Genomic DNA, 25,050 nt, shown 5'->3' with positions numbered 1-25,050 from the left:
AAACATATAATATTTTGGAGCATCACTACTTTTGTTCTAATCTCTGACTCATCTAATTTTTGTACCCTGTACCATTTATTCATCATGGAGGAACAGCCAGGAGAACTTATCACAGTGTAGAGCCTGGTGGTATGACAGGGAACTTCATAACCATTTTATCCTGAAATCTTCAAAAGTAAAAACAAAACAAAATCCAATTTAAGTTGTGATTGTAATAATGCTGTCTATACAAATATGAGTTTATGTTATTAAAATATCAAATATAAAAATTCTCAAGGCAATAAGTGCTTTGATGAATTTCTTAGTAGTATTTCTACTTGCCATAAATATCTTCCTAATAAGATGTTCATTCCTTCAATCACTTCAACTTATGGACTCAACAATAAGAATTTCAAATAAAACACACTGAATAACTCTCATGAGTTCTTCAATTTAATCCACTTTGGCCTCAGATGCAAGTCATCAACTTTTGGTATCAAAAGGGAGATACTCCTGATAGTCCATCTTATTATTAAAAATGAAATATAAATTAGAACTAATTTTATTTGTTTAATTGTTATTAAGTGTATTATCAATTATTTTTTGGTTTTTAAACACGAATCCATAGATTTTGAAAGAAAGTTGCTGGAGCCCAGAGACTCAATTTCAGGGACAATTATTTTCTTAAGAAAGTATCCATAATCAAGGTAATCAGCTCTAATCATGTTTCTATGAAAACAATAGCTCAAACTTATTTAGATTTCACTAAATTCAGAGCATTTGTTTCACAATCATCTTTATATTTTATATTTGCAGTAATTTTATACAGTAGATATTATTATCTGCCTTCTAAAGGTAAGAAACAAAACAATAACCATAAGATTATTTACTCTAGGTTATACAGCCAAATAGTAGAGAGTTCAGGTTTAAAAGAAAAAATGACTATTTATAGTCTGTGCTTAATCTCCATATCTCTCTCTAGTTATAGAAAGTCATACGCTAACAAGTGTTTATAAAAGCCTTTGTTCTGATATATTTATTGCATGTGTACAGTACAGTTAAATACTCTGCTCATACTCCACATTTGGTACATAGAGAGGATATCTTGTTCTCCAGGGTATTTTAGTGACAAGGAGAGACATTCCAGAATACAACAACAGCATTGTAGCCATTCTACCCCAGCTGTGATGGTTAGTCTTTGTTCTTCCAGATCCATTCTGTCCTTTCCTATTCTGTGCTATGCCCTGAACAGGCTTGTCTCACAGCTTTTTGTCGGACTTGACAAACTGGAAACATCAGCAAGAGATGACAAGTCTGAAGGAATCAGTATCCGGGATCATTACTCAAAACCATTTCTTATTGATCAGAACTCCTGCTTTGTTAGTGGCTCAGTTTCCATGACAAAACTGAAACAAATTCTGAAACTGTTACTCCTTACTTTACATTTAAGAACCTATATACTACTTGATTCTTTCTAGTTAAATGGAAAGAATTCAAACCAAAGGATTTAATTAAGCAAAACTATGAATGCACGCTATCACATTTAAATTATCACATACAAAAGGTTATCACGTTTTTTTGAATTAAGAAATATTTAAAGTAATTTAATGATGAAAAGAGAAATTTATAAAAGGTAGTCTGGAGCTGAAATCGTTTAAAAATAGATTATGCATCACACTTATAGGCACTTCTAATTTAATGACTTCCAACTAGTTATCATGTTCTGTGCCCCCAGCAAGTAGCATCTCTTGCTTGCCAAATTGGTTCTTCCACCCCGTTCTTTGGATGGCAGTGGCTGGAGCCAGAGGCTAATATTGGAAGATGTTCTTCTAACGACAACATCTGCTTGCCTTGTAAAATTTGCCATGCATTAGTGGATTTTTGCTTTTAGTTAAACTTTAACTGTGAAGAAATGAGATGTGCACGTGACGCTTCTTGAAGGATGTATTTCCTCCATAGAGAAAAAATTTTGGGGATATCTGTATGCACAAAATAATTTTACTTCCATGAATGTTACACACTGGAAAGAAATAAAATTTATAAAATGTCCTTTTTTGTTGCAAAAGGGAACCTATATGAAAAAAATGTGAATTATAAATATTGTTGTTACATTTATCGTGGTGTCCTCACAACAAAAATATCTTTCATATCTTTGAAACCTAACTCCTTCAAGAGGGATTTCTGCTCTAGCTTTGATACAGGAGAGGATACCTCTGTGACTACTCTTGCTGTGAGAACGATGTGGCTTCTCCATAAATTCTGATGGTCAAGTTTATTACTACTGCACTCAGCAGAGAAAAAGGAGAAAACCTGTAATGTCACTGAAACAAAGGAAAATTGCTACTATAAGTTTGGATCTTGAATGAGAGCAAAGGCCTATGTGTCAATGGCATGGTCCCATTTGAGAAGTGGTAGAACATTTAGAAAGGGGGGCAATGTTGAGAGCCACAGCCAAAGGAGCCCCAGCAAACTTCCAGCTGCCAGCAAACTTCCAGATGCCGGCTGATGATTGGCTCACAGCGGCCCCAGCAACATCTAGCTGAATGGCTCCTCGGCCCCAGCAACATCTAGCTGATTGGCTCCTCTGTGGTGATGCTCATTGGGCTGTTTCCCTGCCCTTTCAGACCACGGAGCTGCTCATTGGGGGACTTTTTTGGCTCCGCCCACGTGACCCAGCCAATCGGCCTCAAGAGCAGGAGGATTGTGGGAGGTGGAGAGAAGCTTGTGTGGGAGAGAGAGGCTTGTGGAACGCAGGTGGTGGCAGTTGAGGCTCTGAGGGTTTTTCCTGAGAGGCTGTTTTGTTTGGCGTGTGTGGTTCTAAAAATAAAGTTAGTTTCTTTTGACAAGTGGCTCCTGATTGTGCCCAGCCAGACGGCGGCATTGCCTAGTGAGAGAAAGTTAAGTCAAGGGGATGTGCCCTTGTGTTAATCAGCATTGTGTCACTGACCAACTTTCCTGCTTATATTAGTTAGGTTTTCAGTTTCTGGAGTGTTTTCTGAGAAATAATTTTACTCAAGGAAACTTCAAAAACAAATAACAAATAGAAAACAAACTCAAACAAACAAGATTCAATGGTCAAATCAATTTTGAGAAACTGCTTATTATTGTTCCATTAGAGATATAAGCATAAGCTACCACATTAGAAACTCTGGAAAACATTGCAGAAAAGAAACTCTACTTTAACTCAACATTTTTCAAATATTTATCATCACAAAACACCTTTTTCTCACAGCAGCTATTAATATCCTAAGGCACAACTGTTTCTCTGGCCACTTGGGAAATGCTCAGAGACAATAAAAATGTCTTAATATCCTGAGTACTTATAAATAGCTCTTCTATACTGCAGTTTTGTAGATTCTGATTATTTGGAGCACATTTATTTTAGAGTTGTCAAATTTTTATCCATGGAGAATAAAAGTACTGACTGAGTTTATTATTCATGCAAAGCAACCCAAGGGAATAATTTTAACATGTGCAATTAAGTCAGAGGCATGAATTAATTTCAAACAACAAACTATTTTTGGAAAAGGAACATTTGAAAAAAATGTCAAATATATCATAATAGCTGAACTAATAATCATTCTAGATTGATTCTTGGAAAACTAATAGATACATAAGAAAATATAGACCATCTATTTTAAATCATCAAATGATATGTATGATTCCAACTACTCAGATGGCTGAGGCCAGCCTTCACAACTTAATGACACTGCCTAAGACTAAAAAGTAAAAACAACTGGGGATATAGCTCAGTAGCAAAGAGAGAGTGGTGGTGCAAAAACATGCATGGTTTAGCTTTCCCTACAGAATCTATGACTATTCTTTTTAGACACCCAGAAGAAGCAACAGATAGGAATAAAAATTTCAGACACACCAACAGTTGAACTTTGTATTTATTTCCATAATCTATCTAATGCAAATCAACAAACATACATTGAGTGTGTGATATGTGCCATTCTCTGTTAGGCTTTTACATCAGTTTGTGCCCTGTGCTTAACTTTCTGCCAGCTTATTGCATTCTAACATCAAACCCCAGGAAGTAGGTAGTATTGTAGATATAGATGAGACAATCAAAATACAGAGAGATTAATAACTAGAAAACTTCATAGTTGGTAAATGTCAGAATCAAAATACAGACTCAGGTGTTCTTGTTCTATCTCCAGGAGTCTATGCATACGATCGATCATGTTATTCCCCTGGTGATTTTCATCATGTGAGAGCTCACAGGGCATTGTTATTAAGAATGTATGTTCTGAACACAAACTGATTGTTCAGACTGTCATGGCCATTTCATTTTGTGTGACTTTGGAGCATAATTTTTTTTAGCATAGATCACGTTAAGAGGATTGAGTTAATAATTGTGAGGCACCTGTCACTAAAAGTTCTCATAACATTATCTGGGACATGATTTTTGAATGTTCTTTAATCTAATTTTATTTACGTTTAAATTTGAGAACTGATTAGTTATTTCTTTTTTCTTTATATAGTGATTTTTTTTCAATTTAAATGAACATAGTTTTAAGATTCCAAGAACTCTACATTTTGTCCTCGTACATTTTAGACCCTAAAGACTATTGATACTGACTTATTAAATGGATTCTCTTGGTATTTTCTTCCATACCTAAAATATCTTGCCCTTTATTCTTATTTACATATTTCAGGATGGTGGAATTGTCATTGAATTCTCACAACGGAAGATTAAGATTGAGCTCTTCTTCATACAGCTATTCTTTAATCACATATTCATGTTTCCAATTTTCCTGCTATCCCACTATAAAAACATACCAATATTGGGACAATTCAATATCCAGTTTTGTAGGTCCTAATGCTGTTCACAGCTGAGCCATACAGTAATACGTGAATAACTTTTACTTATTCTACAATTTTTGGCTTCCTTGAAGTTAATGATTACCTCTAGTGTCTGCTTGATAGTCTACATAATTACCACTGATATGTCCTCCTTTCTCTTGAGTAATTATCCTATTGATATACTAAATACATTTAGTATTCTATCAATTTTGATCTTTAAAATCACTTCCAGAGCCTCCCATTTTAGGGGAATGGGACAGGAATACCTTTCTAGCACCCTAATATTTTCTTTTGCTTCTCCTTTTTCTCTTTTTTTTTCTCCGATGCCTTCCACTGCATTTAATTTCTTGGTTTTGAAGTACTTCTCTTCATGATTTCCTAAAATAAATGCATTAGGCATAAACTTCTGAGACATTAAGTTAAGCTTGTTTGGATCTAATTTGAAAGTTATGCTAAAATTTCTCTAATTTTTTGGCTTTAAATGCAGCTGCTAAAATAACCCAATGTAATTTTTACATCTTTGGCCTTTATGTTCTCAGCTTTTCTCTCAAAAGCATTTCTTTCCTTTGCCTTCAGGGATCTGAAATTTCACACAAATATACCTATATGGAATCTACTTTCATCTAATATAGCAATATTGGATTATAACCTCTCAAGATGAAATAAACATCAATGAATCCTTGTTGATATTAACAAAGGCATATTGAGAGTCTTCTAATTAGGATAGATTCTCAAATTATGTTGACAATAATTTGATATTTTCTATTCTCCAATGGATACTATATATTTTGAGCTTCTCTTCTAGTTTTCTTAGCCTCTCCCTTCTGTTTTTCTCTTTGATTAATTTCCTGCTGTCCAGGAGATTTCCTCATCTTTAGCTATAGGCACCTTTACTGAGTCGTGTTTCTACTCTCCACATTTCAATGTTTATGGGATGTTTTGTGTTCCAAAAATGCATTTTTTTAGTGTTATATTATTGGATCAACATATTTTCTTATCTCCTTAAGGACATCATTAGCATCTTTCTTCTTCTTGGAATTTTTATTTTGAAATAATTTTGAATTTGTAGAAAAATACATAGAAATTTCTCCTGTAGCTATATTCATTTTCCCCTAATCCTGGCATCATGTGTAGCTGTGACACAATGATCAAAACTGAGAAATTACCATTGACACAATACATCCACTAAATTTCAGACTTCATTCAGATTTTACCTCTTCCTCCTGCTACCATTCCTGTTGTCCTTTATCTCTTCCAGCACCTCATACTACATTTAATCATTGTGTCTCTTTAGTCTGTTCAAGTCTTCTGCAATTCCTCAGTCTTCTTGTCTTTCATGACCTTATTCTTGAAGGGTATTGATCGATTGTTTTGTAATGTATGACTTAATTTGGGTCTGTATGATGTTTTCCCATGATTAAATTGAGGTTGTAGTTTTTGGAGAAGAATGCCAAGGTAATGTGCCCTTCTCAGTATATCATATCCTGATATATATATACAGTCATGTGTTTATTCACCACCACAATCATAGAGAAGTTTTACCACCCTTTAATTTCTTTCCCATTATTTTTTTTAATTTTTTTTCTTGGTAGTTTCCCACCTCTCTTCTGCTAATAAATTTTAAATTTTTATTTTATTTGTGTTCAGTATTTTTTCTGATATTTTCTCTTTTTTTTTCTACTTACTTTAGTCTCTATCCTTGATATTAGGAAGTTTCCTACAGTGTGGTAAACATTAGCTACCTATTCACACCCAAGATTAGGGCAGCCCGATATTGAGTAGAAGCTCTGTGTGTGTGATCCTGGATGATGTTCTTAACCTTGCGCCACTCCTTTAGAAGAACACCTGGTATTACCTTTTTTTTTTTTTTTAAGCTGATCTCATTTTCTGAAGAAAGCACTTCTAAATTCAAACTGATGTCTAATCTTAAGTTTTAGTTGACCTTTTGATTTTGTGCCAAAACAAACAAATTTGATGTTATATGGTTTTTGCGGAGTTTGAGAAAGGAATGAAAGCCAACGCGTGAGTTCAACCCACGATCTTTAACTCAAAGTCTGTTATATTTTTGCCAAACAGATCATTAAAGCTTTCCTCAAATTCCTTATAGAAAGTAAAAATCATGCAGGGAAGAGCTCTGACTTTGGAAATAGATATAAATGTGGGCCTGAAATCTAACTTCACTTTAGTATATGTACAATATAAATGACATATATAGAAAGAGGGGGCCAGGTGAAGGGAGACAATTACAGAGGTTATTGCAGTAACTCATGTAAGATAAATCAAGGACACTGATAAGGACTGCAAAAGTGCATTCTAGAGAAATAAAGAGATTTGTGAATTATATGGGGATAACATTTATAAAATGAGTGATTGGAGAAGTTGGAAATTAAGTATGGTTGTATCATTTCTGCTTTAGGAAAATGAGAAGATAGTGATATTATGTTCTCAGTAAGGAAAAAAGGAAAGAAAGATCTTTGAAGAAGCATTGAGTTCAGCTAAAGATGTATACATGCTGCAGTGAGTAGGAGGATCATCCACATGCACCAGGTATTGGTATATATGAACAGAGTATTCTAAAGAGAAATCTATTCCAAATGTAAAAATTTGAAATTTTTTAGCATGTGGATGGGAACTGAAGCCATGAATGTTGATTGCATCAAGCAGTGAGAGTAAGAATGATGAGATAAAAGGTAGTGAAAAATTTTGGAGGCCCACACCACACAGATTTTCCTATCTTACTTATGCAAAACTTCAATATTGAGAAATATAGACCAGGCTCTGATGACTAAGTTATCCATGAGAATCACTGAGAAGAGCATAATTTTCCCTCTGACAAGGATCATGAAAACAGTAATATTCAAACATCTTTCACCAGATAAACTAAAGTGAAATAGCAACACTCTCCTTTCAGCAAGTCATAGATGCTACTAATCTGTGTTCATGTTTTCTTAATATATTTCTTATCAAAAAGAGCCTTATAAGATTTGTTCATGGCAGAAAATTTAGAAAAGACAATAATTTTAAGAAGAAAAATATACCCCCAAACTTACAATGTCATTACTTACGGTAAAAGATTATTAATATTTTGTTGTTCCTTCCTTTTGGGTATTGTATTTTATTACATATTGTGAAATTTCTCAGCATCATCTTCAAATAATACATGTTTTGTTGTCATTGCCATTTTAGGAGAAAACCTGCAAAATATCAAAAGATTCAATACCATTATACTTTTAATTTGAATAAAAAGCACTTTTTGGAGTGAAGGTCTAGATTTAGACAATATATCTCTTTGAAATCCAAGCAATTCAGATAACATTTATACATATACAATATTTTCCAACATTCATAGTACCTCTTGTTTTCATTTTTAAACTTGAGAATGTTCTCATTTGTCTGAATGTACTGCCTAACACCAGCAAATATATTAACTTAGGATTATAGTTAGAAGTAATAAAGCTGTGGACCTCCAGCTGCTTTTAACCAACATTCTCACAATTCTTTATAAGCTTTGGTGCTGATCCTTGCATACATTTGAGAGTACATTGCTCACCTTCTGAGAGGCACATTAACTCTTTCAAGTCCCAAGAGCACCATTTAGTAAATGACTTCTTTAGTGCTCTAAATGTACTTTAGTGCCCTGAAAGAGACACATTAATCTTCAGAACATCTCATGAGTACACAGATCAGGAGATAGAATTTTCTTGGTCTTCTCTGCTCAAAACCTTATGGAAGCTTACATTATTACTCAAATAATTCTCACTGGATTCTACTTCTCAAAGTTCCTAAATCTAAGTTTTGTCCATATTAAAGGCTTAAAAAGAAAGAATTATGCACATAGAAGATTGTTTCTGTTTAATTGCTAGAGCAACTGGAAAGAAAAACCCTAAGTCATAAATCTTATTGCATCATCAGAATCATTCCAAATGATTTACTACAAAGTTAACATCCTTTAGTCAATCAAGGAAAATGTAGAAATAAAAATGCTACAAAAACTGAAAGGCAACCATCAGTTTTATACCTGCAGCTGGAATTTGCTGATTACTGGACAAAAAATAATCTATGATTTGCAACTCAAGAGGAAAGAAATTTTTTTGCTTAATTTATTCAATTCAGTATATATAACACAAGGTATTGCTCGAGTTTCTAAGTTAAAATATATTCAGTGTGAGAAACTTATATATTACTATATTTAAAATTGTGGGGAATGACTCTTATGCTTTGTATACGAGACATCACCCAGTTCATGTGTCAGACAAGGCAAGAATATTCAGAGGTGACATGAATAAATGAAATATTTAACCTCATCAGAGGATGAATCCATTTGATGGATTAATACTTTGAATGAACTACTAGGTGGTAACTGTAGGCAGGTGGCATGTGGCTGGAGGAAGTAGTAGAGTTCCCTTGGGAATTACATCTTGTCGGTGGTTCCATGTTCTTTTTCTCTCTCTGCTTCCTGACTGCCATGAGCTTAGTAGCCTTCTTCCACCATGCCCTTCTGCCATGTTGCTCTACCTCACCTCAGGAAGCAATGGAGACAACTGACCATAGAATGAGTCTCTGAAACCATGAGCACAAAATAAACTTTTTCTTCTCTAAGTTATTCTTGTCAGGTATTTTGGTTACAGTGTAAAAACTGATTAACACAGTGGCTTCTTCATAAGATTTTCTATTTCCAAATTTCTCACAGTGCAAAGATACTCTGTCTCTTAGATTTAGGTCACTAACTTTTATTTCTGTTTTGATTTTGGCCACCTAAACAATAGGGAGAAATTGAAAAAAATTCCTTTGCTTTTTCCTTATTAATATATTCTACTTTTCAATTTGGTCATATTATGTTGGTGAAATCTAACCTTCCAACTAATTCAATCTAGGAAAAACAACAGAGGTCTTCAAGGTTTTTTTTTTTTTTTATTGGAGGCAGGGGTGAAATGTTCCACAAACTATCACAGCATATAGTTCAAGAAGTTTGAGCTAAAATTATTTAAAATTAAGGAAATGATTGAAATGTATTTCAATCCATTTAAGAAACTAACACATTTAAAGTGCTGATAATTCAACTTTTTATTCTGAATTTAAAGAATACAGTCATAAAGCCCACCAAGCTTTCCAAATAGTATTTCTAAGGGAAAGAAGATGCAAAAAAGTAGGTATTACTCAGCCCTGAAATTTTTTTATTTGTTTTAATTGGTTATACATGACAGTAGAATGCATTTTCACATGTCCTATATAAATGGAGTATGACTTCTTATTCTTCTGGTTGTACATGATGTAAAATTATACCAGTAATGTAGTCATACATGCACAGAAAGTAATAATGACCAATTCATTCCACCGTCCTTCCCACCTCTGTTCTTCCCTAGCCCTGGACCCTTATTTTGAATTAGTATCCACATATCAGAGAAAACATTTGGCCTTTGGTTCATTGGGTTTTCAGCCCTGAAAATTTGACCCTAAATGAGAATAGTTTCTAAGGATGGAATAGGGAAGTGATCTCAGGTTCAACTGCAGTGTAGAAAGGAGAATGACAAATTCAAATTTCTCCTGAGGCAGTGCCTGGACTCTGATGGCAGAGAAGTTACATAGCTACAGGAGTTCTAGGGCTCACAGAAGTGGTGGAAAAGTGGTCACAGGTAAACTCTCTAATTTGTAGATGATCCTGAGCTTTAGGTGAGAGTTTAGAAGACAAGATTCTAAACTAATAGAATAATAACTAGTAACTATAGGTAGGTCAAAGTTTATATGGCAAATAAAAATCTGAAGTGGCAGCAAGTACTCTTTTTTTTGAGAAAATTTGAGATACATGAGAATTTTGATACAGGTGAAGCTAATGAAATACATTGGAAAGTATCCAGTGAAGCTAGTAAAATACATTGTGATGGAAGGCAGGAGGAGGGCTTTCACTCAGTAGGCACAGAAACTTCTAGAACTCTTACTATTACACAAAGTATTCAAGATTATAAAACCAGTTCTAGTTGATGAGTAACACACAATAAGTATGCCCCCTCCTTATCTGCAGAAATTTGCTTTTTGGCTGAGTGGATATTAGACTTTTCAATATGAACCAATAAGAGACGTATGTTTATATATAAGGAGGATTTGGATCACACATTTATGAAAGGGAGAAATTCTCAATTTGCTATTGACAAGAAAGAACCAGGAAGGTTTTATTAACTTAGTCCAAGTCCAAAGGAGAGAAACCAAAGAGTCAGTAATATAAACCCAGCTAAATGTCATGATATAATGAGATGAGGGACCCCAACTATAGTGCATTGAGGCAGGGAAAAGGTGGCAAATCCCTCTGTCTGCCACCTTTTATTCTATTTACATCATCTGTGGATTGAATTATTTCCACCCACATTGGGGAGGATAACCTACTAAGTAAGTCCCAGAATTCAATGTTAATTTTATGAAACACCTGAGAGGCACACCCAGGCAATTTTTAAACTGGGCACTCTGCAGTCTACTCAAGTTGATACATGAAATTAGCAATCACAAACTGTATAGGGGTTATATAATTCATATGCTGGAAATTATCAGTGATAGGGCAGATTTGGTTTATTTGATGGATGATTGAGTTCTGCTGTTTTGTAGGTCAGTCTTGCATATTGCTTCCACTCTCAAACCACCCACAATAGGTCCAAATCTCACTTCTGGGCACCACACCATTAGGAGGAAAACATAAATCCTTTCAGTCAGAGAACAAGAGCTCTGCATTTAATTTTGATTGGACCAACTTATTCCAAGTGCCCTGAACAGTCATTAAGGTGAAATGGAGAGTACTGTTTAATAGTTAAAGCCATCCAAAGTCTATTTTATTGTTGAAAGTTCAATCAGTTTATCAGAACTAAATCATTGCTTCCCAGTGGCGAATAAAGAAAGTGACACAACTAGGGGAAAAAGAGAAATCAAAAATCTTCACACCAAATTTTTCATAAATGTGGGATTAATAAAGAAAAATGATTATTTAAAAAATTTTCTCTCTGATAATTTTTGTTGCAGCTTGTATATATTATTCTTAATTTGATAACTCTATTCTAATGATGTGTAAGTATTTATTTGTCATAAATATATGAATAAAATTAACCAAAAAATCAGTGTAATGGCAAAAGTTTAATGGTTGCAGTTTCACTTCATAAAACCTGATGGAGACATTCTAAATTAGTGGTATACAAAGAAGAGTTGAAACATTACAGATATAGGAAATGTTTTGAGAATGCATGCCTGGAAAAGCAATTTGAAGATTATTTGATGTGCTAAAAATAAATGAATATTGTTCACATAATTAGCGGAATGAGCTTTGCGGCTAGTACCCTGGTTACAGATCTTGTGAAGGGACATCACCTTAATATAATCATTACTGATGATGCTATATTGGGACAAAGATGCTCACAGCAGGCAGCACTGATAATCATGCAGCCTAGCAATATTTGAAAGCATAAGGAGAAAAAATAAATGCTAACATTATGAATCCTTTATCCTTTCACAAAATACAGATAACATGCCCAGGAAAGTGCAAAGAAATCAGGAAGCTGTCACATGTAAGCACAAATGGAATAATGTGACAATGACATGCTATTCAAGACAAGAAAAGAATGGGCTGAAATAAACTATTTTCCTTGACCAAATGCTCCCTGACAGTATAGAAACTCAAGCTCCTTGAAGAGTCATTTATTTTCCTAGTATTATGAAACCTTCTAGACTTTAATATAGTTCCAGGCACCTAGGCTGAGCTCAATAAATATTTGTGAGACTCATAAAGAGTGTGATGATAAGCACCAGTGAGAATAGTATGAAAATAGCCACTGTTCTCAGAGGTGCCTTAGTGACAGGGGTATTTATCCTTAATCAGGTGTTTGCTGCATCCAGTGTGTCTGGTGTTCCAATTCTGGCTTTCTCTTTCCTCAAGATTGCTGAACAATGTACACTTGTCATGCTGTCAGCATATTCCTTATTACTTCACAAATAAAATGGAATCCAGGTGACCTCTTTCCCCAGTTCTTGTCTACACCTCACAGTATCACCTTTCCTCTTCCAAAGATTCATACTTTGACTCTGCTTTTTGTCTGTTCTTGAATTATGTTAGAGTCTGTAAACAAGTCAAAATAACACCTGGCATTTTGCCAGGGGAATGTTAGAATTCATAAACAAGTCTGGATGGTGCCTGGCAAAATGCCAGAGGGAGTGGTTTGAGAAGTAACAAAAGCAAGCCAGTAAGTGTGGAGATTCCTTATTGGTTGACTGATGTATCTAGTTTATGCTAATTAGATAAGCTGTGTGGAATGTATAAATACTGTTCCTGTCCTACAATAAACGGCTCCCACTCCTGCTGTATCAACGTACACAAGTTATTCGTCACCCCACCCCCCGGTTATTTTGCTGCAGCCGGACTGCGACAGAATTACTTCACTAAAATACTCTCATTTTTTTTTTTAGGTATTCTAGCTCCACCTTTTCCTAGATCTTAGTCATAAAATTATGCAAAATAAATTGGTCATACTTGTTGGCCCAATTTCCCTAATTCCTTTTAACCTATGTCAATTACACCTTTGTGTGTGTGTGTGTGTGTGTGTGTGTGTGGTGCTAGGGATTGAACCCAGGGCCTTGTGCATGCAAAGCAAGCACTCTACCAATTGAGCTATGTCCCCAGCCCTACACTTTTATTTCTATCACCACCATTCTAATAAAATTGAGAATGGTTTTAAAAATTGAGAAATTACAGGATATTCTAATTTCCAGATCTAATGATTTTGTTTTCTAACCCTTTGAGGTCTTAAGCTTTTGTTTCTATTGTCAACCATTAAATTCTTTTGTGTGAGGCTCCTTATTTACTTGCTTTTGTTTCCAATAGTTATCTTTTCTTTCTTTTATCAATTTTGTGTGTTTACAGAGGCCATAGAGCTTCTTTCAGCTCTATCACATAGAGCAATGTTCTCCACATGTAGGTGAACATACCCTAAAGTGGACATGCACACTGCCATAAGAACAGAATATGAGGACAGTGTCCTTCTATGCCCTTAACATAAAGCTACTGAGAAAATCTCAGTTAAACAAAGCATATGATCATTCCCTTATCACAGTGTATAGTCAAAACATGCAAAATCCATAATGCATTCTTATTTGTACACGTTTCTCAAGCTTTCATTGCAAATGTATGTTGCCAAAAAGTTTCAATCTGTTGTGTACTTTCTGTTATACTGCTCTGAATAAATATCTGAAATGCTTTGAGTGTTGAATGCCAAAGATGATTGAGATCCCTCTGAGCCATAAATTTAAAATATGTTCTCTGTGATGATTATTTTGCATTATGCAAAAGACATAATTGGATACTCTATGCTGAAAGAAAGACAGGATAAATGTTACAGAATTCTCTATACCTAATTCCTGTCACTTAAAAAGTAAAAATAAATTGTATAAGCTTTCATAAAAGTAGAAAATAAAATATAAATTGATTGAAGTCAATATCTATTTTGTTTTCTCTCTGATTCAAAAGTTCCTAATTGAAATATACAGATCAAAACTTCAATTTTTGTTGTTGCTATGGTTAAATTCAGTTAAGCATCTCTTTGAGTTAATAAGAAATTTCAGTAGTGAGAAATGAGGTCCTCAAGAAATCTGAGAGACCCAAAGACTCTGACCTTCTGCTATTACCACCAAATTCTACCAGTCCTTTGTCAAAGGAATTTTCTAAACAGGGTTAGTTAGCAGGGTACATCAGTAGAAATTATATGTAATATCAGGGATTGTGAGGCTAACAATTTCCAGACATTTCCTAAGCATACTGGAGAGAAATGAGAATTTTTTTAAATTATGCTTACTTTTTAAAACTTTCAGAAGAAAAAAAATTATGTTTTATATATCTGATCATTTTAACCTCAAAATTATAATTTGCTAGATAGATAACCATTAGGATTTAGTTGACCTAATTAATTATTACATATGATTGCTTTATATGTAATTAAATTATTTACATATAATTACATTATTACATATAATAACTTAGAGGTAAAGTTCTTTTTTTAATTAAAAAAAATGTGTTGGCTGAAAAAGGATAAATCATTTGCAAGCATTAACTCTTTCTGGTCAATGTGGTATGGCCGCAACCAGAAATTAATAAATTAATTAAGGGTGCTAGGATGAGTGTGTAGGTTATAAAGTAGTAATGTGGAGCAGGAATGAAAGAGTAGGGGCAAGAAGCCAGCAACATTCTTCAACTTCATTATTTTGCCCAGAACCAGATCAATTGTCAAGTAAACATCAACAAAAAAATCTTGTCCTCTACTCTCTCTCTTTCTCTCTCTCTCTTGTCTCTCTCTCACTCTCTTTCTCTCCTTTGAAGATCAGAATAATTTTTAAATTGTGCATTACAAGAAACACTGCCAATTAAAGATGGAAAGATGATTGACATGTTTGTTCCATTGCCGGATGGTTCAGATGCAGATTTTGTTAGTGTGTATTATACTGTTTTTTGAAGGTGACTGAAAATCTCTGCACCTGCCAAATCTCATATTTAACATTCAACAGTTGGTGGTGCTGGCAGAAATATCATTCAAAGGTAAAAATTTCTATTATCTGTTCCATTGTGTGTGGACCATTGTCATGCAGCAAATATGTAAGTGGCAATGTAGACTTATTCAAACTTAAATTCAAGGTTGTAATTTTGGTCTTCAAGCCTGGAAGACCTTTGTCTAATATTCTGCACATAATCAACTTCACAGAAAACATCATGGTAGCATGAACAGATAATTTGAAAGCATAAAAAACATCTGGCATTTGCCATATTTCAATTAACATAATGATCTGCAAATGTAGAGCTACTGTCTCTGACACTTTAGCAGCTGCTTTTGCTTCATCATATTAAGCTTTCTAATATATTATAATAAACTTTTCTGCATTTTTAAAAAATTCTAAGTTGTATAATAATTGGACTATATATTTTGTTCAGATCATATTTGTGAAAGTATATGATTTCAAAGGAGCAAAATGTGTTGGTATAGCATACCTCCTCATAAATCAGACCATTGATTAAAATGCTACAAACTCTTACTTAAATAAAGGAATCAAAAGTCACTGATTAAAATTAGATGTGTATTTTTATAGAAATGTATGTCTTGTTACTTTTAAATACATAATATTTACATAAAAACAATAACATATCTTGATGATGTTTATATTTTTTATCATACCAAAGAGCAATATTCAATGTAATAACAGTAGCTAATTCAGCTATTAATTTCTACTATGTACGAAGCACTCTGCTGAGAGGCAGGGATAAAACAAACAAGGAAAAAGGGTTTATGCTCTACTGAAGCTTATAACCTAACTATTAATATAAGACAACCTGTTCACAGTGTTGGGGAAGAATGATTCTTTTCCATAGCTGATTCTGTCATGCTAAGAAATAACCTAATTGACATATTTAATTCTATTTCAAATATTTTTTTAAAAAACAGAATTGATACCTACCTAAAAATAGAAGAGTTTCACATTTATGATTCTAAACTTCAATTTATCAACTATTTAATTACTGCCAATAAAGAAGTGCTACTTATTGACTCCACTAAAAACAAACATTACTTTTGATAAATAGAAGACAATACTTTTTATCATAATTTAATTTTAGACACATTTGACTCATTTATTTACTTCTGTATAGGATTCAAAGCCAATTTATTTTGTGAGACTCATCGGAAATTACAATGCTCAAGGTTAAATGGCCAGTGGAGACCATGCTGGGTTTCATAATTGCTCTGAGTATTTAAATACACACATTGTACTTTTTTTCTCCCTTCAGGCTGAAATTATTACAACCAGATTCAAGGGGCTTTTTTTTTTAACAGTGAGTTAAAGTACATACCAAACTGTCTCATGAAGGGATTATTTTTACCACCTTTTCCTAGCAGCCATTTTCTGGGTTGAAATGGGTTAGCTATTATCCCAGCTCATTCAAACACCACTTCTTCTTTATTAGATGCTGATCCTCTCCCAGCACACAAAACAACAGAGCATGCAACTCTGTTCTCCATCAATAACACAAAATAGTTGCACCCCAAGTACTTGTTAGGGAGCCCAATGACAAATTTACTGCCACTCAGTACTTATCCAAACTTTACTTAAGAGAATAACGTCTGTGAAAGATTTCCTGAAGCATAATTCAATGCTCATAGAGGAACCACTAAAGCCTACCCATGGACTAAGCCTCATGAAGAGAAAAATGCACACATGGACTGCAAAATGTTGTCCCTACAGAAACACTTCTAATAAATCGTGCTTTCTCCTTGGCATGGTGCCTTGGTCCTGCACTGAAGGACTCTGTACAAACAGAACCATAAAACTCATTGAGGTAGTAACTATAACAATTTCTGGAGAACATTCTTCACCAGGTTGTGGTGTCCTTTTTATGAGGACTCAAAGGAGAAATTTTGCTCTGGACTCAGTGCCAGGAATAATTATACTTCTTCTAAGCAACAAGTGAGCTTCTGTTTTTATGGACACTATGCATCTTGTTTCTTGTAATGTTGTCCTCTTCTTAGGCAACCTCAAAACTCCACAGTCAAGTATGTGGCCTATCTCAAGCAAATTTCAGATGACATCATGGTACTCAGGAATTCATCTCCTCTTTCCTTTTTTGCCTTTCTATGCTACCCTCTCTGTCCCCATCCGATTAGTTTTTGCTTCAATTTCTCTATATAAAAAAGCTGCCATCATAAATCCTTTTCAGGAATAAAATGTGATAAATAAAGAAGATTAATAATGACAGACAATAAGCAGCACATTTTCCATTTTCCCACATGATCCCTCCTTAATAGCTGAGTCAATGCATCAGCATTTGCCCTGTGTACAGTTATCATCAATAGACCAATAAAATAAAAATAGATTTAAAAAAAACCTCCTAGCTTTTAATTGTAAAAGAATTCATTGGGAAGTACCAGAAAATGGGAGCCAAAACAAAAACAAAAAACAAAACAAAAACAAAAGGAAATAAGCCAAAAAAATAATAAAAAGATTTCAAAATGAACATCAAGATGATGCTTCAATTCTAGTCCTAGGACCACATTAAAAAAGACAGAAACAGAAAAAGAAAAGGGAAAGTGAGGGAGGAGAGGATAGAGGAGAGGAGAAAGGAAGAGGAAGGGAAGGGAAAAATAAGATACTTAGACACAGTGTAGGGATCTGTCCCTTTTGCATGTCACATCTCACAGGAACTAAACTACTAAACTTTTCTGCCCTGGTTGAAGCCGGTAGAGAGGGTTCCTGTAGAAGTGTAAATATTGATGGCTGAGGTCCTAAAATTCTCAGAAGGGGACCACGATCAGATCTTCCCGTAGCCAGCTCAGGAAAACATGGCTAAGTCTATAGAAGTTGACATCAAGGGAAAATGGCAGGGCTTGGGTTATAACACAACTAAACAGACAAATGCCGCAGAAATGTCAACATGAAGAACTGTAGTGGGGCAAACTACATTAAAAGGAAACATGGGCCTTTAGGGAATGTGAAGTAGAAACTGGCAATGGTCAGGTTGCCGGGATTTAGAAGTGAAAGCAGGTTTAAGATGCCCATGGAGGAGGATGGTAGAAGTGAACTAGGCAGTGAGTCCTGATCAACTCACAAAACAGAAAGCAGGTAGCCATAGAAAAGAAGAATTGAGAGATGTGTAACAAAATAAATGCTCTAAGACTTAATATTAACAATTTTGAGACCTGGGAGACTGGGAGATAGGTTACTAGAGCAGAAAATAAATGAAGAGTTCCCTAACCCCAAACCTAAACTTGGGTATAGGAAAGGGGGAGGGGCAACAGAGAAAGAAAGGATGGGAGAAGAAAATTTCTTAAGCTCACCCACTTAAAAATCTGTGGAGAGACAAAATTTGAAGTGTAACAGAAACAGCAGGTTCCTTAAAACAGCAAAGAGTTTAAAATCGAATACTGCAAAGAAAATTGATCTGAGAGTCTGCAGCCATTTTGTGGAGACATCAACCAACTAGTTACCCCCTTCAATCAACATGGTGTCTTCCCATACCCAGACAGCAGCAAATTAACCCTGAAGAAAGTTACCTGCAGCGGGATCTTTTAAGAATCCAGCCAAAAAGAATTTCTAGAAAGAGCACTACTAACCCCAAATCACTGAAACCCCAACTACCTCTCCCTCACCATGAACAAGGGGAGTTGGGTGGTGGGGGTCTCTACTGGGAACTGAAGTTAACCCTGTTCAGCCTCTGCAACTCAGGCAAGGGCAGAAAGCTCTGTGCAGCATCTGCTTAACTCAGACAGAGACAGCACCAGACAGCTTTAGTCCTGAGCAGGAGAAAGTGGATTTATCAGTCCATGACCACTGACACTGGAGGTAGGCACCGTGGAATGTCTAGGGATGGTCCCCAGAATTGTGGGGCCATATTAGAGGAAAGCCGCCCGAATATTCAGTGACATAGAGAACCAGTTCCTAAAAATGGGGGCAGCCACAGAGAGAAGGCTACTGGAACAAGTTGCCAGAATACTCCCAGAAAACTTAAGCTGAAAGCACCCACGAAGTTAGCCAGTTAAGGTGGAAAATTACCAGGTAACAGGAAGTGGCTGATCCCAGTCTTAACTAGTGCCCAGCTGACCTGTCATCACAATTGGCAAATGAAAGGGCATTGTTTGGATATTTTCAAGACCTTGCATAAGACAGAAAACAGTGGGAATGGATGCCCATCATTCACAAACTGAGGCAGTGGAAACTAGTTCAGGTGAACCAACTGAGTCCCTTTACTACAGTTCCCCAGAGAGCAGAGTCAGCTGGAGGAATACATGTATGCCATAGAATACCAGTGGAAAACCCATAACCAAAGTACCTGAGCTCATAGATAGCCACAAGAATCTTCACTCTGTGAAAAGGATCCTAAAGATGGTAGCAGCAGATGATAACCTACGAGCAATCACAGGGACCTGCATCCTGAACTCCTGCACACAATAGAAATGGCCAAGCAACAACATTGTACCCTCCCAGCAATCAGCTGCAGGCTCCTACAAACAAACCCGAAGCTGCTCATAGAAGGTTCATAGCAACTAGGTAGTTGGCTGCTGTGTCCCTGCAACTCTGGAAAAATCAACAGCTAAAACTGATGGACATTTGCTAAATGTCTAAACCCTGATGAAATCCAATGCAAGATTCACCAATAATTTTCTTTACCTTGGCATGGTTTATTATAAATATTTCTAATGTCAGCTTTAATCATATAAACAATTATTTTACTTGAAGATAATTGTTAACCCAATAGTCAACATTGTACTTTCAATCCACTTGAATATACTTCATCTAATGGTTTAAAGTACTAATTGGAATCAATCTTCCCGACTTTATTTTCCTAGCTCTATTTTATAGTTGCTTTACTTATCCCCCATTTATCCTCTTGTACTACCAGTTAGTGCCTCATCTATTTCTTCTTTCTGCCTCTGTGTAAATTATTATTTTTTATTCTCTTCTTCTCCCTCTCCCTCTCTCTTTCTCTCTCTCTCCCTTCTCCCTCTCTTTGTGTGTCTATTTTTTCCTCTCCTTTTGGCCCAATCTTTCTTTCTCCCCCTTTTTAGCACTCATTTAAGGTTCTAGTAAGTTTACTAAATTTAGAATCTTGTATTTTTGCTTATTCCATAACTTTATTAAAAGTTCATACCTGGATTTGAGTACCATGAAAAACAATAACAATTTTTATTTCTTATAGGTTTAAATATAACAAGGCTTGGCTTTGAAGTGATTATAGTGAACAGAGTTCAGTGGCATATCTTAAAGCAGTGCTGATATTGTGATCAGTAGTGTTCGCACATTGACTTAAGCTATCATTATCTGAGTATTCACCCAGCTCCGGGTTCTTAAGAGAAAAAAGCTCACAAAGTAGTCCTTCACTAAAAGAACAAGGGAGAACTTACCAATAGATAGGTAGATACACAACAAATTTGAAAAAGCTAGGGAGCATATCATCCCAAACAGCCCATAATGCTTCAACAACTGACTTAAGTCACAGCACAGTAGAAGAAATGTCAGAGAGGAATTTAGAAAGTTCATAGTTAAACTCTTCTAGGAGCTAAAATATGTAATGAGTGAAATCAAAGATAAAATGCAGAAAGTGAAAGATCACTTCAATAAAGAAACATTCTGAAAAACAATGAAATGGAAAACCTGGAAATGAAAGACTCAATAAACTAAATTAAAGATTTGATGGAAAGCATCACTAGTAGATTAAGGAGAAATTACACTAGTAGAAGAGTCACTTAAAGGAGAATCAAGTCTGATTTAAACATCAGAAATAATCAAAACATCACGAAATAAAAAGCATTTATAATAATAACATTGAATGTAAATGGTCTAAACTTTTAAACTGAAAGACATAGGTTGAAAGATTGGATTTAAAAAAACAAGACCCAACAATATACTACCTGCAAGAGACTCACTCACAGACAAAGACATCCAAAGACCGAGGTGAAAGGATGGGGAAAAAATACCATTCATATGGGTCTCATAAACAGGCAGGGATAGCTATTCTCATATCAGATAAAGTGAACTAAACCAAAATTAAACAGAAGAGACAAAGAAAGTCACTTCTTACTGCTTAAAGGAATCACATCAACAAGATCATAAATATTTATGCCCAAAAAAAACAAGAGATCTACATACATTAAACAAACTCTTCTCAATATTTAGAATCAAATAGACCACACTACAATAATACTGGGAGACTTTAACATCAGTACCTTAGCACTAGATAGATTATCCAAACAAACTAAGTAGAAATTCTACAGAACTTAAAAAATAGAATTCATAATATGGACTTAACTGATATCTAGAAAATAGTTCATCCATTAGTGACTGAATTCACTTTCTGAGCAGTACATGGAATATTTTCTAAAATAGACCATATTTTAGGTCACAAAGAAAATCTTCTAAAATACAAAAAGTAGAGATAATACCTTGCATTCTATCAGAATATAATGAAATGAAATGATAAGAAATAGAAAACACTCTAACATCTGGAAATTAAATAATACACTTCTGAATGATGAATGGATAGCAGAAGGTATCAAGGGAGAAATAGAAAAAATTTCTTTGAAGTAAATCAAAACAATGATCCCAAAATCTCTGGGACAGTATAAAGGCAGTTCTAAGAAAAATGATTATATCATTGAGCTCATACATTAAAAGAATGAGAAATAATAAATAAATATTCCAACATTATATCTCAAGGCCCTAGAAAAAGAACAAACTAACACCAAACTCAGCAGAAGACAGGAAACAATTAAAATTAGAGCCCAAATAAATGAATTTGAGGGGGGAAAATACAAAATATCAACAAAATAGAGTTGTTTTTCTCATTTGTTTGGCTTTATGTGTCTGGGGATGAGGGTGGGGGGGGGGGAATTGACCCCAGAGGTGCTGAAACATTGAGTCTCATCCCCAGCTCCTTTTTATATTTAATTTAGAGAAAGGGTCTCACTGAGTTGCTTAGGACCTCACTAAGTTACTGAAGCTGACTTTGAACTTATCATTCTCCTGCCTCAGCCTCTGGAGCCTCTGGATTACATTAGTGAAACACTGCAGTGAGCCTTATGAGTTGATATTTTGAAAGACAAAAGTGATAAATCCTTTGCCAAACTAACCAAAATAAAAAGGGAAAAAACAAATTAAGAAAATTTGAACTGAAAGAGAAAATATTTGCAAAGACATTATGGAAATACAAAGGATCATGGGAAACTATTTTGAAAATTTATACTTCAAAAGCTAGAAAATATTGAAGATGTTGACAATTCCTAGAGATTTATGACCTACACAAGTTGAACTCTAAAGATATAGAAAACTTAAGCTGATCAATATACAGTAATGAAATTGAAGAAACTATCAAAACCTTTTCAACAAAAAAAATGTCCAAGATCAGATGTATTCTCAGCCAAGTTCTATAATACCTTCAACAAAGAACTAATACCAATCTTCCTCCAACATTTCCATGAAATACAAAAGTAGGAGGGGACATTGCCAAACTCATTTTATGAAGACAGTATCACCGTGATACCAAAAACAAAGATACATGAAAAAAAGAATACTTCAATCCAGTACCCCTGGTTAACACTGATGCAAAATATTCTTAATAAAATACTGGCAAATCTGCATACAAAAACATGTCAAAAAGGTAGGTTTAATCATGATCAAGTAGGTTTAATCCCAGGGATGCAAGATTGGTTCAACATATGAAAATCAATAAGTGCAATTCACCTAATAAATAGACTGAAGGAGAAGAATCACATTATTATCTCAAAAGATGCAGAAAAAGCATTTGACAAAGTCCAGCACTTACTTTTGTTTCAAACTCTAGAAAAAGCAGGATTAGAAAGAATTTACTGCAACATTGTAAAGGCTATATATGTCAAACCCAAGGCCAACATTATACTTAACAGAGAAAAGCTGAAAACATTTTCTCTAAATACAGGAACAAGACAAGGATGCCCACTTTTACCACTCCTATTCAACATAGTCCTTGAAACTAAACAGAGCAATCAGGCAAAAGGAGAAAAACTAAAGTGATATAAATAGGAAAAGAGGGAAAGAAGAGCTCAAATTATCTCTGCTGATGACATGGTCCTATATTTAGAAGACCCAAAAACCTCCATCAGAAGACTTCCATAGCTCATAAATGAATTCAGAATAGTAGCAAGATACAAGATCAACACTCATAAATCCATCACATTTCTATAATCTAATAATAATTGGTTGAAAAGTAAACTAAGAAAACTATCCCATGCACAATAGCTCAAAAGAAAAAATAAGATACTTGGGAATTAATCTTAAAAAAAATTTAAGAATCTTTACAATGAAAACTACAGAACACTAAGAAAAGAAATTGAATAAGACTTTAGAAAATGGAAAGGGCTTCAATGTTCTTAGATAGGTGGAATTAATATTGTCAAAATGACTTTACTATCAAAAGTGCTATGCAGATTCAATCCAATTTCCATCAAAATTCTAATGACATTCTTCACAGAAATAGAAAAAAATATATAAAATTCATTTGGTAATACAAGAGACACAGAATAACCAAAGCAATCCCTAGCAAGAAAAGCAAAGCAGGTGACTCCTCATAATGGACCTCAAATTATACTACAGACCTCTAGTAACAAAACATCATTTTACTTGCACCAAAACAGGAATGAAGACCAATGGAATAGAATAGAAGACCCAGAGACAACCCATATAAATACAGTTGTCTGATACAGTACAAAGTTGCCAAAAAAATAAAAAAACATGCACTGGAGAAGAGATAGCCTTTTTAACACATGGTGCTGGTAAAATTGGAAATCCGTATGTAGTATAATAAAATTAAACCCCTAAAATGAACTCAAATTAGATACCTAAGAATTAGACCAGGAACCCCTGCAACTGATAGAAGAAAATGTAGGCCCAACACTCCAATGTGTCAGCTCAGGAATTGATTTCCATAACAAGACTCCAAAGCACAAGAAGCAAAACCAAAAATTAATAAGTGGCCTGTAATCTCATTGGCTCAGGAGGCTGAGGCAGGAGGATCACAAGTTCAAAGCCAGCCTCATCAACTTAGCAAGGTTCTAAGCATGTTAACTAAACCCTGTCTCAAAATAAAAATATAAAAAAGGTCTGGGGATGTGACTCAGTATTTAAATGACCCTGGGTTCAATCCTCAGTACCATAAATAAATAAATAAATAAATAAATATAATAAGCAGGATAACATCAAATTACATAGTTACCTACAGCAAAGGAAACAAGAGTGTGATGATAGAGCTTACAATGGGAAAAAATTTACCAATTTCTTTTCAGGGCATTAATATCCAGGTTATAAAAAGTATTCCAAAAAATTAACACCATAAAAAGCAAATAGCCCAATCAATAAATGGCCAAAGGAATGAAATAGACACTTCTCAAAAGAAGAAATACAAGCGATCAACAAATTAAAAAATGTTCAACATCTCTAGCAATTAGAGAAATTTAAATTAAAACTACACTGAGATTTCTTCTCTCTGCTGTCAGAATGGCAATTTTCAAGAATACAAGTAACTATAAATGTTGGCTAGGATCTGGGGAAAAATATTCTCATACATTGTTGGTGGGAATGCAAATTAGTGTCACCACTGTGGAAAACACTATGGAGATTCCTCAAAAGAGTAGGAGTAGAACTACCCTATGACCTGGCTATCCATATCAAAATATGTAAAATTAGCATTTTACAGTGATGTAGCTACATCAATGTTTATAGCAGTACAATTCA

Source organism: Marmota monax, unplaced genomic scaffold, assembly GCF_021218885.2.
Source record: "Marmota monax isolate L192 unplaced genomic scaffold, Marmota_monax_Labrador192_F-V1.1 WCK01_AAM20220418_F8-fsc00002, whole genome shotgun sequence".
Lineage (NCBI taxonomy): Eukaryota > Metazoa > Chordata > Mammalia > Rodentia > Sciuridae > Marmota > Marmota monax.
The sequence above is the reverse complement of the archived record's forward strand: the minus strand, read 5'-3'. Positions refer to the sequence as shown.